Here is an 11609-nt window from a genome sequence, read left to right as displayed (position 1 = left end):
CCTGATGTGTGACCACCGTGGTGGGCCTCAGTCACAGAGTGGGGAAAACACCTTCCCCACGGGGCTGTTCCAAAGGTTTAACTGGGCGAAGTTGGCAAAGCGCTCGGCAAGTGGAAGCTGTTAGGAGCCGGGGAAGAGTCAGGTTTTAACACAGGTGCACCAGCTACTATAGTCATCTAGCTGGGTTTGTGGCCTCCGAGGGTCCCCATCTGAGCGCCATAGGGTTTTCTGGCCTCTGTCCTTGTGTTCGGGCCAGGACAGGCTCCTCCAGGCTGCCCCAGGGCTGGTGCCCGGGTTCCTTTCTCATTTCCTGGGAGGCCCCAACACAGAGCAGCTGGGCGGCAGGGCAGGCCCCGTCTGCAGGAGGGGTGGCCTTCCATCCTCTGGTGCTGAGTCTGCCGTGGCGCTGCTGTGTAACTGTCCACAGAACATTAGTTGCACGTTACAGGGTTATGATCCATAGCTCGATATATTCCCCAGATGGGTGGGATTCCGGAGAGCTGCGTGCAAGCCCCCGAGGGAAGGAGCAGGGCAGGAAGCCTCAGCAGTCCCTTCCTTTGCTGGGCCTTAGGCTGCTGCACAGATGTTCTGAGTCACCTTAGGGAGGGTCCCCAAAGCACTGGGTAAGACCCACCCACCTCAGTCCTCCCCTAAGTCTCCCCGCTTCTGTTAGGTCGGATGGTGTGCAGGAAACCAGGCCAGGGCTCAAAGACAGTCCTGTTTGCTTTCCAGCAGCCGAGGGCCCTGTGCTAACTACTTTTCCTCTTGGGTCCAGTCTTTGGGATCTGACCTAGCTCTGCTTAAATCCCTCCAGCTTTCCATTGCTTCTAGGACAAACCTCACGTCTTCAGCACAGCCTCCAAGCTATGCACAACCTGTCACCTGCCCAGGAGTCCACCCCTCTCTCCTCCCACTCCAGGTTCCATCCCTTCCGCCCTTCCTCCAGCAACCCAAGTGCCTCCTGCGACAGGCCCTGCCTGGTCTTTTCCACGAGGTGCCATCAGCCCCATTTCTGGAAGAGATGAGTGTCCCTGTCACACGCTCCTGCTGCCCCGCTCTGCATTCCGGCGCTGACAGCAAGGCTGCAGATACCTGTCCCAGAAGGAGAGGGAAAGGGCTCAGCACACCCATCTTACATTTGGAGAACTGCCACCTACTTCCACCCCACAGGGCTCAGCGAGCTGCTTCAGAGCCAGGCAAGGGCGTGAGCTGTGGAGCCAGCTCCTGGCACTTCCTGTATGATCTTGAACAAGCCGCATCGCCTCCCTTTGCCTCAGTTTACTCATCTCTAAAATGAAGATATTGGGCCAGGTACGGTGGCTCACATCTGTAATCCCAGCACTTTGGGAGGCCTAGGTGGGCAGAGGTGGCCATGGCTGTTCAGGGTTTTGGGGTGGGGTGGGGGTCCTGCTCTTTGTACTTTGAGCTCAGGAGTTGGAGACCAGCCTGGACAACATGGTAAAACCCCATCTCTATCTTAAAAAAAATAATAATAATAATTAGCTGGGTGTGGTGGCAGACACCTGTAGTCCCAGCTATTTGGGAGGCTAAGGCAGGAGAATTGCTTGAACCCGGGAGGTGGAGGTTGCAGTGAGCTGAGATCATGCCCACTACCCTCCAGTCTGGGTGACAGTGAGACCCTGTCTCAAAATAAAATAAAATAAATTGAAGAGATCAATATTACTGTTATCAGAGGTTGTGGTGAGGATAAATGAGTCAGTGAGTGAGCCTGGAAAATGGATACGGAACCCATTATTATTATTATTATCTCCCTTGCCACAAGTCAACCAAAGGCTGGAGGAAGCTGGCCTTGCTGAAGTGTGGTTTCTGAAAGAAGGCTGTTCTCTCCTTTCCTATGGAAGAAGGAAAGGGGGACTTTCTCTCCCATATTATGGCAGCTCCCCGCTAGGCCAGCAGTGTAGCCAACAGACTGCCTAGCCATGCAGGCTGAGGATGGGGATAACTAGGTCTGCTGGGTCCAGGGAAGGGTGGTGAGGATGTTGCCTGCTCTCCCACCTGGCGGGCAGAGTTGTGCACCCCTGCCTTGCATGGAGTGAACCCCACAGGAGGGAGCTGAGATGCAGCCGTCGTGCAGGTGTCCCAACCAGGAAGGTCCCTGGCTGGGTGAGGGGCAAGGGGCTGGAAGTGGTGGGGGCGGGGATGAAGTTGGCAGGAGCTGGACCTCCCAGATCAAGGAATGGCGCTGTGGGGGCCCCTGCAGGGTCCATGTGACCCCCATCCTCACAGTGGGGCCAGGGATGGTCGTTCAGACTTAGAAAGGCCACCGGCCAGAGCCACCTGAGGTCTCCCCAGCCCCTCATGGCTGAGGGAGCCAGACAGGCAGGGAGGCAGTGGCTGGAGAGTACAAAGAGCAAGACCCCCACCCCACTCCCAAACCCTGAACAGCCATGGCTAGGACTGGCCTGCTGAGGATGGTGATGGGAAGGGAGGAGTGGAGTTTTGAACTCTGCAAAGACAGAAGTTTTAAAACAAACCGAACCAAATACAGGGGTGAGATGGCGCTAATAGCTGGGCACAGCTGAAATGTATATAATTTGACCAGCCGTCTTTAAGGGAGAAGGCAGGGGAGGTTTGACGGAATGTAGTTAGGGGGAGTTACAGGGACACGTAAAACCACTTCCTATTTACTCTAACAAGCCAGAACTACTCAGTGCATGGGTTCAATGGATTTATTTGCCTAATATCCCTGTCTTCCTATGTGAGTCAATCTGGGCTTTCCCTGGTGGAGGTGCTCACATCCCATTGGGCACACAGTAGGCCTTTAATAAATGTGAGGTGGATGGATTGGGAGTGGGCGGGCTTTGCTTTTCTAACTGTGGAGCCCAGGGAAGAGGAATTCTTTGCAATTGCCAGTCACCCTGAGAGCGGTTCTCTCTGCCTCCCATCTGCCCATGGCTAAACCTGGCCCTGTGTTTCATTCCTGGTTCCAGGTTGGAGCAGAGGGTGAGGAGGGTGAGAGGTGGAAGAGAATCCTGGCATGTGTTTCTGACACTCAAATATCTGCTCCGGGTGTTCTTTATTACTTATTTATTTTTGAGACAGGGTTTTGCTCTGTTGCCCAGGCTGGAGTGCAGTAGTGTGATCTTGGCTGACCGCAACCTCCACCTCCTGGGTTCAAGTGATTCTCTTGCATTAGCCTTCTGAGTAGCTAGGATTATAGGTGCCCACCACCATGCCTGGCTAATTTGTGTATTTTTAGTAGACACAAGGTTTCACCATATTGGCCAGGCTGGTCTCGAACTCCTGACCTCAAGTGATCCATCTGCCTCAGCCTCCCTAAGTGCTGGGATTACAGGTGCGAGCCACAACTCCCGGCCTCCTGGCGTTCTTTAAACGGGAGAAATAAGCATGCCATTAACAATGGCAAGACAGAGTGAGATGCATCCACCTCTTTCTGCCCGATGGGAGCTGCACTGCAGGGGACATGGAGGGGGATCACTGGCTGCACTGGAGGAAGGGCGCTGGCCCCAGCCCCATGTAGATCCAGGGCCCTGCGAGGAGCCAGCTCTAGATAGAACGTGCCATATATGTCTCTGGGTGGGGGACAGAGCACATGACACTTTCCCCCCACTTCTACTTTCTTCATTTTCCTGCAAAGCCTGGACTGTAAAGAAGGGGATCTCTGCATCTCATAAGCCCAGAGGCCAACAGCCAGCTTGTTTGGGAGTCCAGGGTCTGAGGCCACAGCCGGGAGAGAGCCCTGTCCGTGGCAGCTTCAAACCCACGTCCTGGTTCCTGGCAACTGGAGATCCTGGAGGAGACGGCTCCCGGTGGCTTTGTCGCTGACCTCCCCAGATCATTTTTTCAGACACGTAGAACCTTCCTCTCTCCTCCTTAATAGCTCCCACAGCTGCCAGCCCTGAGGGCTTTTCTTCTTTTAAATCAAATTCCTCTCTGGGTTTAATACACACGTGCGTGCACGTGCTCAGGAGCCCACGAGGCTGAAGCGGACCACGCCTTCTCAATTTCCCCAATTCATCCCTTTCTTGCTGTGATGGCTTCTGGTCACTTGGTGAGCTGCTGCAATCACCTGGGGCGGGGCAGGGCGGGGCGGGGCGCGGTGGGGCGGGGGGTAGTTACTGTCCAATTTGCTTCCCCTGGAGGAAAACTGTCTCCTCCACCACACTGAGCACCCTGTTCGCTGACTGTCCCACGGCTGCCCTTGTGGGCAGAGCTGGGCGAGGGAGCATGTGTGGCTCAGGGAAAACCCATCCCCGTGCCTGGTTGCACTTGAGATTTTACTCAAAGTAAAATCTTTATGTTCCCATAATGGAGGGATGTAAAGAGCAGTGGACTTGCCTCACTTTCTCTGCCTCCTGTTTTCTTCTCTCTGTCAATCTGGCAGCCTCAGGACAGGTGCACCTTTGTAACCACCTGGGGATGTAGGCGCCGGTCCTCTGAGTCCAGAGCCGTTTCTTCCTCCCGAAGCCGGCTTCGTGTTCCAGAGCGGCTGGAGCCACCGAAGCTGGGACTCAGGCATGTGATCGTACTAGAGGTATTTTTAGCTTTCTCATTAACCGAGTGCTTTCAAATTAGCCTTGTATTAACCTCAAAGGAAAATGAAAGTGTTTTTTTTTCCTCTTCCCAGAGTAAGTCTCTCTCCTGCAGAATATCAAGGTTTCCGTGATTAACGTTTCATGCGCCTTGAAGCTCTAATAAAGTTGGATTCGCTAATATCTAACTTGATGGAATAATTGGCTCATGATCTTTGCAATGGTGAGAGGGAAGCTGCCATGCATGGGAAGTGGTCTTTCCCTTCTCATCTCACACATCTTTTGTTTCTGCCTCCCCGTCCCCTCCACACCCTCATTTCAGAAGAGTCTAAGGGACCAACGCTCGGTGCCTGGTCTTCTCTGGAAAGCATCGTCTGTTCTGAGTGGGTGACTCCAGACTGACACTCAGCCACCTCCCCTCTTGGAAGCCAGGAGACCAGGGTCACAGAGGAGGCCTGTTGACTTTGGCAATGTCCCTTAAAGTGGGCTTATTTCTCTGCATCCAAGGTTCAGGCTGGAGAGGGGAGTAAATAGCCTTGCAATTTCCGAGCAGTCCCAGGTATCAAGTCTCATGAGGCGAATCCAATTTCCACTCGCCACTGGAGAGGCAGGCGTGATCTGTCCAGCCAGGATTACCTGTGAGCAGTGTCTTTGTCTCAGGAACAGCAAAGATGGGCTTTTTTGAGAGGTAGCAGTAGACCAGACCCTCAGAGGAGATTGTATCTGGGAGTAGGTACCTGTCCCAGACAGAGTGAGCTGCTGACACCATCTGTTCCCCAGGTCACTGGAGGAAATCGGAGGGTTGCTTCCGAAGGACTCAAGTCACGGTTTTGATCCTTTGCTGACTGGTCTCACCTGTCTCTGGGCCCCAGGGTGACTCCTCTAGGGTGACTCCTCTCTGCCCTCCCCTTTCTCCCTCTCTTCTCCTTAATCCTCACCATTGCTTGCCTCTCTCTATCCCTACTTTGTCTCCTCCATCTCACCCTTCATTTGCGGGTCCGTGCTTCTAGAGTTATAGCAAAGAAGGGCTCTAGGCTTCTCAACTGGAGGCCTCCTAGGGAGACAATTTGCTTCTGATCAGCATTTTGCTCCCTATGTGAGCAGCTCTGATGAAGTTTTTGTCTTGTGTTTGGGTGTGCTGCTTGGTCCCAGAGCTCCATCTCACAAGTGGGACAGCGGGGGCTGCCGGGAGGGAGGTTTCCTCCCCGGGGATTCCCACTCAACCTCCCTTGCCATCCCAGCAGCCTGTGCCCTCCCCAAGTGGCTCACTTACTCTGCTCTAGATGTGACCAGGTTCCTGGAGGCCTAAGAAAAGATGGCAGGCCTGCGATTTAAATAACTAAAGCGAAGATCCCAGAGCCAGGCATGCATGGATGACCTACATAAGCCTACACTCCTGTACCATGTATCCAATGCCTCCTACCTGATTCCACCTGAAGGCCCCTGCCACTCCAAAATCGACATGTTGAAAAACAAACTCAGGTTGGGCTCAGTGGCTCACACCTATAATTCCAGCACTTTGGGAGGCTGAGGCAGGTGGATCACCTGAGGTTAGGAGTTCAAGACCAGCCTGGCCAAGATGGCAAAACCCTGTCTCTACTAAAAGTACAAAAAATTAGCAGGGCGTGGTGGTTCATGCTCATAGTCTCCGCTACTTGGGAGGCTGAGACAGGAGAATCTCTTGAACCCAAAAGGCAGAGGTTGCAGTGAGCCAAGATTGTGCCGCTGCACTCCAACCTGGGTGACAGAGTGAGACTCCATCTCAAAAAAAAAAAAAAAAAAAAAAAAAAAAAAAAGCAAACCCATCACTCCCTGTTCAATTCCTTCCCTCTTCTGTGTTTCTTACCCAGCTCAGCTCATAGTGTCACCCTTGACCCTGTCCCCAAGTCAAATCTGGGAGTCACCCTAGGTCCCTCCACATGCCTCCAAGTCATGTCAGCACCCCTGAGATAGGCCCTGTTGTCCTCTCTCCCCACTATTCCTGCAGTAACTCCAGACCTTGCTACCTCTTCCCAGTGCATTGCAACAGTCCCTCAGTTTGTCTTTCTGCTGAAAATCCCTTTTCTGCACTAGAGTGCTTGTTCTAAAATGTGCTTCCCCCTTGCTAATACCTCTCGGTGGCTCCCAGTTAACTTTGGCCAAAGCCCACACTCCCTGGGCCACTTGGGAGAGGGACCCACTGGTTTCTCCTACCTTCTCCCCAGTTGCTCTCCCTCCCTACAAACCTTTATTCATCCAGACCCAATCAGCTGCGCATCCCTTGACGTTTCACACTCTTGTGCTTTGTACACAATGCTGCCTCTGACTGGAAGGCTCTTTCCTCCTGGTCCATTCAGTGAACTCCTATTCATCCTGCAAAACTTCCTCAAATGTATCCCTCTCTGAGATGCTATTGCAGCTGAGAGGTTCTCCTTGATGCTTAATGGAATCCCTGCATGTCACCATCTCATTTCCCCTAGATCTCACAGATGTCTACACTACAGCTCTATAGAAATGTGTGCTCAGGAGAAATGTTCCCTGGGTCTTTTGCATTCTGAGGGGCAGTTACGAGGGTACATCTTTCTTCCAGGCTTTGCAGACATAGCCAGAGTTGTAGCTGCCCAAAGTCAGATCAGTGTCTTTGTTCTCCTTCTTTCTCCTCATTGTCCTTCCCTCCTGTCTTTTGAGATGGAGTCTTGCTCTGTTGCCCAGAGCTGGAGTGCAGTGGCACGATCTTGGCTTACTGCAGCCTCTGCTTGCCGGGTTCCAGTGATTCTCCTACCTCAGTCTCCTGGGAAGCTGGGATTACAGGTGCATGCCACCACACCTGGCTAATTTTTGTACTTTTAGTAGAGACGTGGTTTCGCCATGTTTGCCAGGCTGATTCCCCCCGTCTTCTATTGTTTATTCCAACTTTCCTTTGAGGAGAATGAAGGCCTCACTAGGGTGCTGCTCTTGGAGGCTGGGTTTGCTTTTCTAAACCAGAGCCTCCTATGGTCCTTTCCCCTCTGCTGCCTCATATTCCTTGACCTCATCCTCTTCCTCCTCCTCCCCAGGGGCAGAAGCATTGCCTTCTCATCTCCATGGCCTGCAGACTCTCGTGTCTGGGAGAAGGAGCATCAACCTGTAACTACAGAACTGCCGTCACGGTCCACATCGGTACCGCGTGGCTGCTCCCAGCCCTGGGTCCCTCCAGCACTCATTAGTAGCTGCACCAGAGCTGGCTGGGGAAGGAAGAGGGATGGGATTCACTGGAGTCCTCGTTAGGAGGAATTCAGGCCAAAGATTTGGAGAAGAGGAAGCTGGTCCTACTGGGCACGGCAAGGTGGGTGGATTTTCTGTTTCTCATCTGCCCATTGTCCCCCGTCTCCGCCCCCCTTCCTGCCAGCTGTTCTCTATCATTCGCCTGCTTGGGAAAGGCAGCAGCACAGGTGGGGCTCATTTTGAAAAAGCCTCATCCATTAAAGAAACTAGTCTTAAAGTCAGGTGGGGGGTAATTAGTCATATTTCAAAAGAATTCTTATGTATCAAAGGGCTTCATGGCAGGGAGCCTGTAGTCGCCCACACCCTGGAGTATGGACATCCGTGGGGACAGCCAGGCCACATTGCACCTGCTGCGTTTGCCAGGTCTTACCAGCTTATTTTCCCTCCTGTGAGTTAAAGAATTGTCTTTTTGTTTTAATTAACGTTTTTGTTATCACGCCTTTTCTTTGACGGAGGGGAGGAGCCTGGGTTGATTTTCCTCATTTCACTGATGTAGAAAACTGAGGTGAGAGTTGCGCAGCCAGAAGCGCAGACACACAGAATCCAAGGAGGGGCAGAAATGCTCATTCCACCCAAGAACTCTCAACCTTTTCCTCCTTCGTGAGAGAATCCCTGTTACATTTGGGGAGGTGATGGAACCAGCTATAAAAGATCATATTTTCTGGCTTTCTAAGCAACGAAGCATGGCTGTGGGAATACATTCCAGGCTTGGGATGAGAAAGGGGCTTTGGGGCAGGCGGCTCAGCTAGGAGGGAACACCCCTCAGATGCTCTTCCCACTCCCTCCCTCCCTGCTGCCTGTAAGGTGATGGTTGGAGCTCCCGCAGCCATTTTGGACCAAGTCAGGGCCTTGGAAATGGAAGCTCAATCCCAGGATGGCAGAAGCAGAAAGACAGAGGGAGACTGAGTTCTGATAACCCCAGAATTGCGTTACTGGCCTGAGACCACTTACCTCTGCACTTGTTTTATATAAGAGAAGAAAGAAGTTGCCATCTTGGTTAAGCCACTGTTAGTTTGGATTGTGTGTTGCATGTGGCTGACCCTAATTCTTGGTAATAAGTTAAGTTTCCTGACTCTTATCTTCAAGACTACATCATGCCCACAGCCTGGAGGCAGATGGGACACAGCTGGTTTTCCCAGTCTGTGTTTACAACCCGGTTACAACTTTCCCCAAATCTAGTGTTTTTCGCCCTCTACTCCAGCTTTTCCTGTGGGCCTGTGGATGTAAGTGATCTGGTAGCATCAAGGGGGTGTTACAGGAATGGAGCCAGATCCAGACCCCAAGAGAGGATTCTTGATCTCATGCAAGAAAGAATTCACGGAGAGTCCCATAGAGTAAAGTAAAGGCAAGTTTATTAAGAAAGTAGAGGAATAAAAGATTGGCTACTCCATAGAGCAGCCCCGAGGGCTGCTGGTTTCCCATTTTTATGGTTATTTCTTGAGGATATGCTTAAAAAAAAGGGGGGTGGATTATTTATGCCTCCCATTTTTAGACCATATAGGGTAACTTCTTGATGTTGCCAGGGCATTGGTAAAGTGTCATGGTGCTGGAGGGAGTGTAGCACAGAGGATGACCAGAGGTCACTCTCATCGCCGTTTTGGTGGATTTTGACTGGCTTCTTTACTGTAACCTGTTTTATCAGCAAGGTCTTTATGACCTGTATCTTGTGCCAACCTCGTGTCTCATCCTGTGACTTAGAATGCCTTAATCTCCTGGGAATGTAGCCCAGGAGGTCTCAGCCTCATTTTACCCAGCTCCCATTCAAGATGGAGTTGCTCTGATTCAAACACCTCTGACAGGAGGACTCCTGAAAAGGGAGATAAAAGACTCTCCTGGGGCCACACCACTTAGCTGGAAGCACTGAGGGACCTCAGCCCTCATGTCAGGGTATGCAATGCCACAGAGATGAAGCCCACTGCCCTTTTGTAATCAGCTCTCTCTTTGTGGCCATGTCCACTCATTCAGGCTCCTCCCTCCTCTCCCCCTTGGCTGGGATCCCCCTTTCCTCCCACTACTTTTCAGCTAGCGCCCTTCCATTAGCAGGCGAATACCTGGCGGTTGGGCATAAGAATTCCCACTGTGTCTGTTGTCTTACATAGGCATGTCTGACATGCATCACTTTGGCGCTCATGAGGTCCACTTAGTCTATGTAGCTTGGTGTGGGTTTTAGCCTATGCCAAATCTCCACTTCTCTTTTCTGTTCTCATCCCCACAATGTACCTTTGGGCAACTCTCTTTGCATTTTTGGACCTTGCTATTTGCCCACCATAAGATAAATGAGTTGGATTGATCTCTAAGACCTTTCCCAGCTTTTAATCCCCAAGATGGCCAAGGTGGAATGAGCTCAGACAGAGAAAGTCACCAGCACCTAGTCTCCAGCCAGGACTCTGACCAGCCCAGCTGCTTCCTGGCTCCCACATCAGTGCTGGCAGGAGGCAGGCAGGTGGCGGTTTCTTTCCCACTCTAAAGCCTTCCTTGGGTCCCTGCCCGGTGACCCCTCTCACGGGGGCTCAAGGGGAGAGGAGAAGGGGCTGTGCCGGCTGGCTTTCCTCCTCACCTCCCATTACCCAGGTCCTCCAGGGCAGGAAAGCCATGGCAGGGGTGCTTTTAAAACTGAAGGATCTTCCTGAGCTCTTTAACTGGCAAATGGTGTTAACAGTCCTCCCAGGGCCCTGGAGAGAGAGATTTGAAGGCCGCATTCATTAGCAGAAGCCGCATCAACGGAGGTGGCCGCCGCAGCTGTGGCTCTGAGCAGGTCTTTGTGAGCGTCCTGATTTCCTGGCCTTCCTGGACAGACTTCTCAACACATTTCAGCGTCGATATTTGTGGGTTTAACTTGCCATGTGGGTCCTGATGAAGTAGCTTGCGGTTTTTAATCTATTCATTCTTTTCATATTAGCCGGGAGTTCCATCTCTTGTTCCGCCGCCTCTTCCCTTCAGCCCGTGGTTATCTCAGCTTCCAGGGGTGGGTGGATGGGACTCCTCCCACTGCAAGGGCAGTGAAGCATCCACTGGGAAGCTGTCCTGGTGTCCCCATCGTGGGACATTAGTAAAAGCAGCGACCCAGTTTCTCAGAGTCCTGGATGCTGGCCAGGGGTCTGTTTTGTAGAAAATGACTGATCTTAGTTCAAAGATTCAGTGGTTAGTATTTGAGTGAGATACAAGTTCCACTCCCAACCCCAGGTCCTGTTGTTCCCGCCCCATCTCCCTAGGATACAGTCTATAGGCTCCTTTCGATACTGACTGATGCTTTCCCTAATCCTGAAAAATTCCTAGAGGAGACTCCATTGTATTTCTTAGAAATGCTTTTTTGTCAAGTCTCAGGACTCTTCAAAGAGAAGAACTTTTTTTTTTTCTTTATAAAATCGTACAGCTAGAAGAGCCCCCGGGGATTATCTGGTGTAACCCCCTCCTTTTACAGATGAAAAAACTGAGGCTCAGAGAGGTGATGTGTCAGAGGCCCAAATTTGCACAGTTTTCTCAGAGGCTAAGGCTTCTGACTCCCAGGTCACCACCACTCTTTGACTCCTGATTAGCTCCAGGCAGCTCAACGCCTGGCTGGAGGCGCCAGGAGGGGTGGGCAGCACCCTCCCTCCCTGTTGCATGCTCTAGGCCTCTGATAAGACCAACTCTTTTGAAATTGTTAGTACTGTCGGGGCTCTAAGAATTCTCGGAGATTTCAACTGAGAATTTTCCTTTCCAGACTTGACCTTTAAGGATTCATCCTGCTAAGAAATTCTTCCGTGGGGATCCTAGGGGGGGCTTGGGTACGTGCAAGCAAAGGGCCTGGGCTTCTGTGAATGCCTGGTGATCTATGCTTGTGCTTTGTGAGACAGCTGACCTCAGGGTGGG

At 52.0% G+C, this 11609-nt stretch overlaps 1 long non-coding RNA gene across 1 annotated transcript; it reads left to right on the top strand.

Annotated features, from left to right (window-relative positions):
* Positions 1-430: 430 nt before the first annotated feature.
* LOC139359683 (uncharacterized) lies at positions 431-7813 on the top strand. Its single transcript, XR_011616001.1, has 4 exons — positions 431-1311; positions 3620-4033; positions 4367-4516; positions 7550-7813. It is a non-coding gene; the product is annotated as an uncharacterized lncRNA (long non-coding RNA).
* The last annotated feature ends 3796 nt before the right edge of the window (positions 7814-11609 follow it).

This window comes from Macaca nemestrina, chromosome 17 (assembly GCF_043159975.1).
Source record: "Macaca nemestrina isolate mMacNem1 chromosome 17, mMacNem.hap1, whole genome shotgun sequence".
Taxonomy (NCBI): Eukaryota; Metazoa; Chordata; class Mammalia; order Primates; family Cercopithecidae; genus Macaca; species Macaca nemestrina.
The sequence above is the reverse complement of the archived record's forward strand: the minus strand, read 5'-3'. Positions and strand labels throughout refer to the sequence as shown.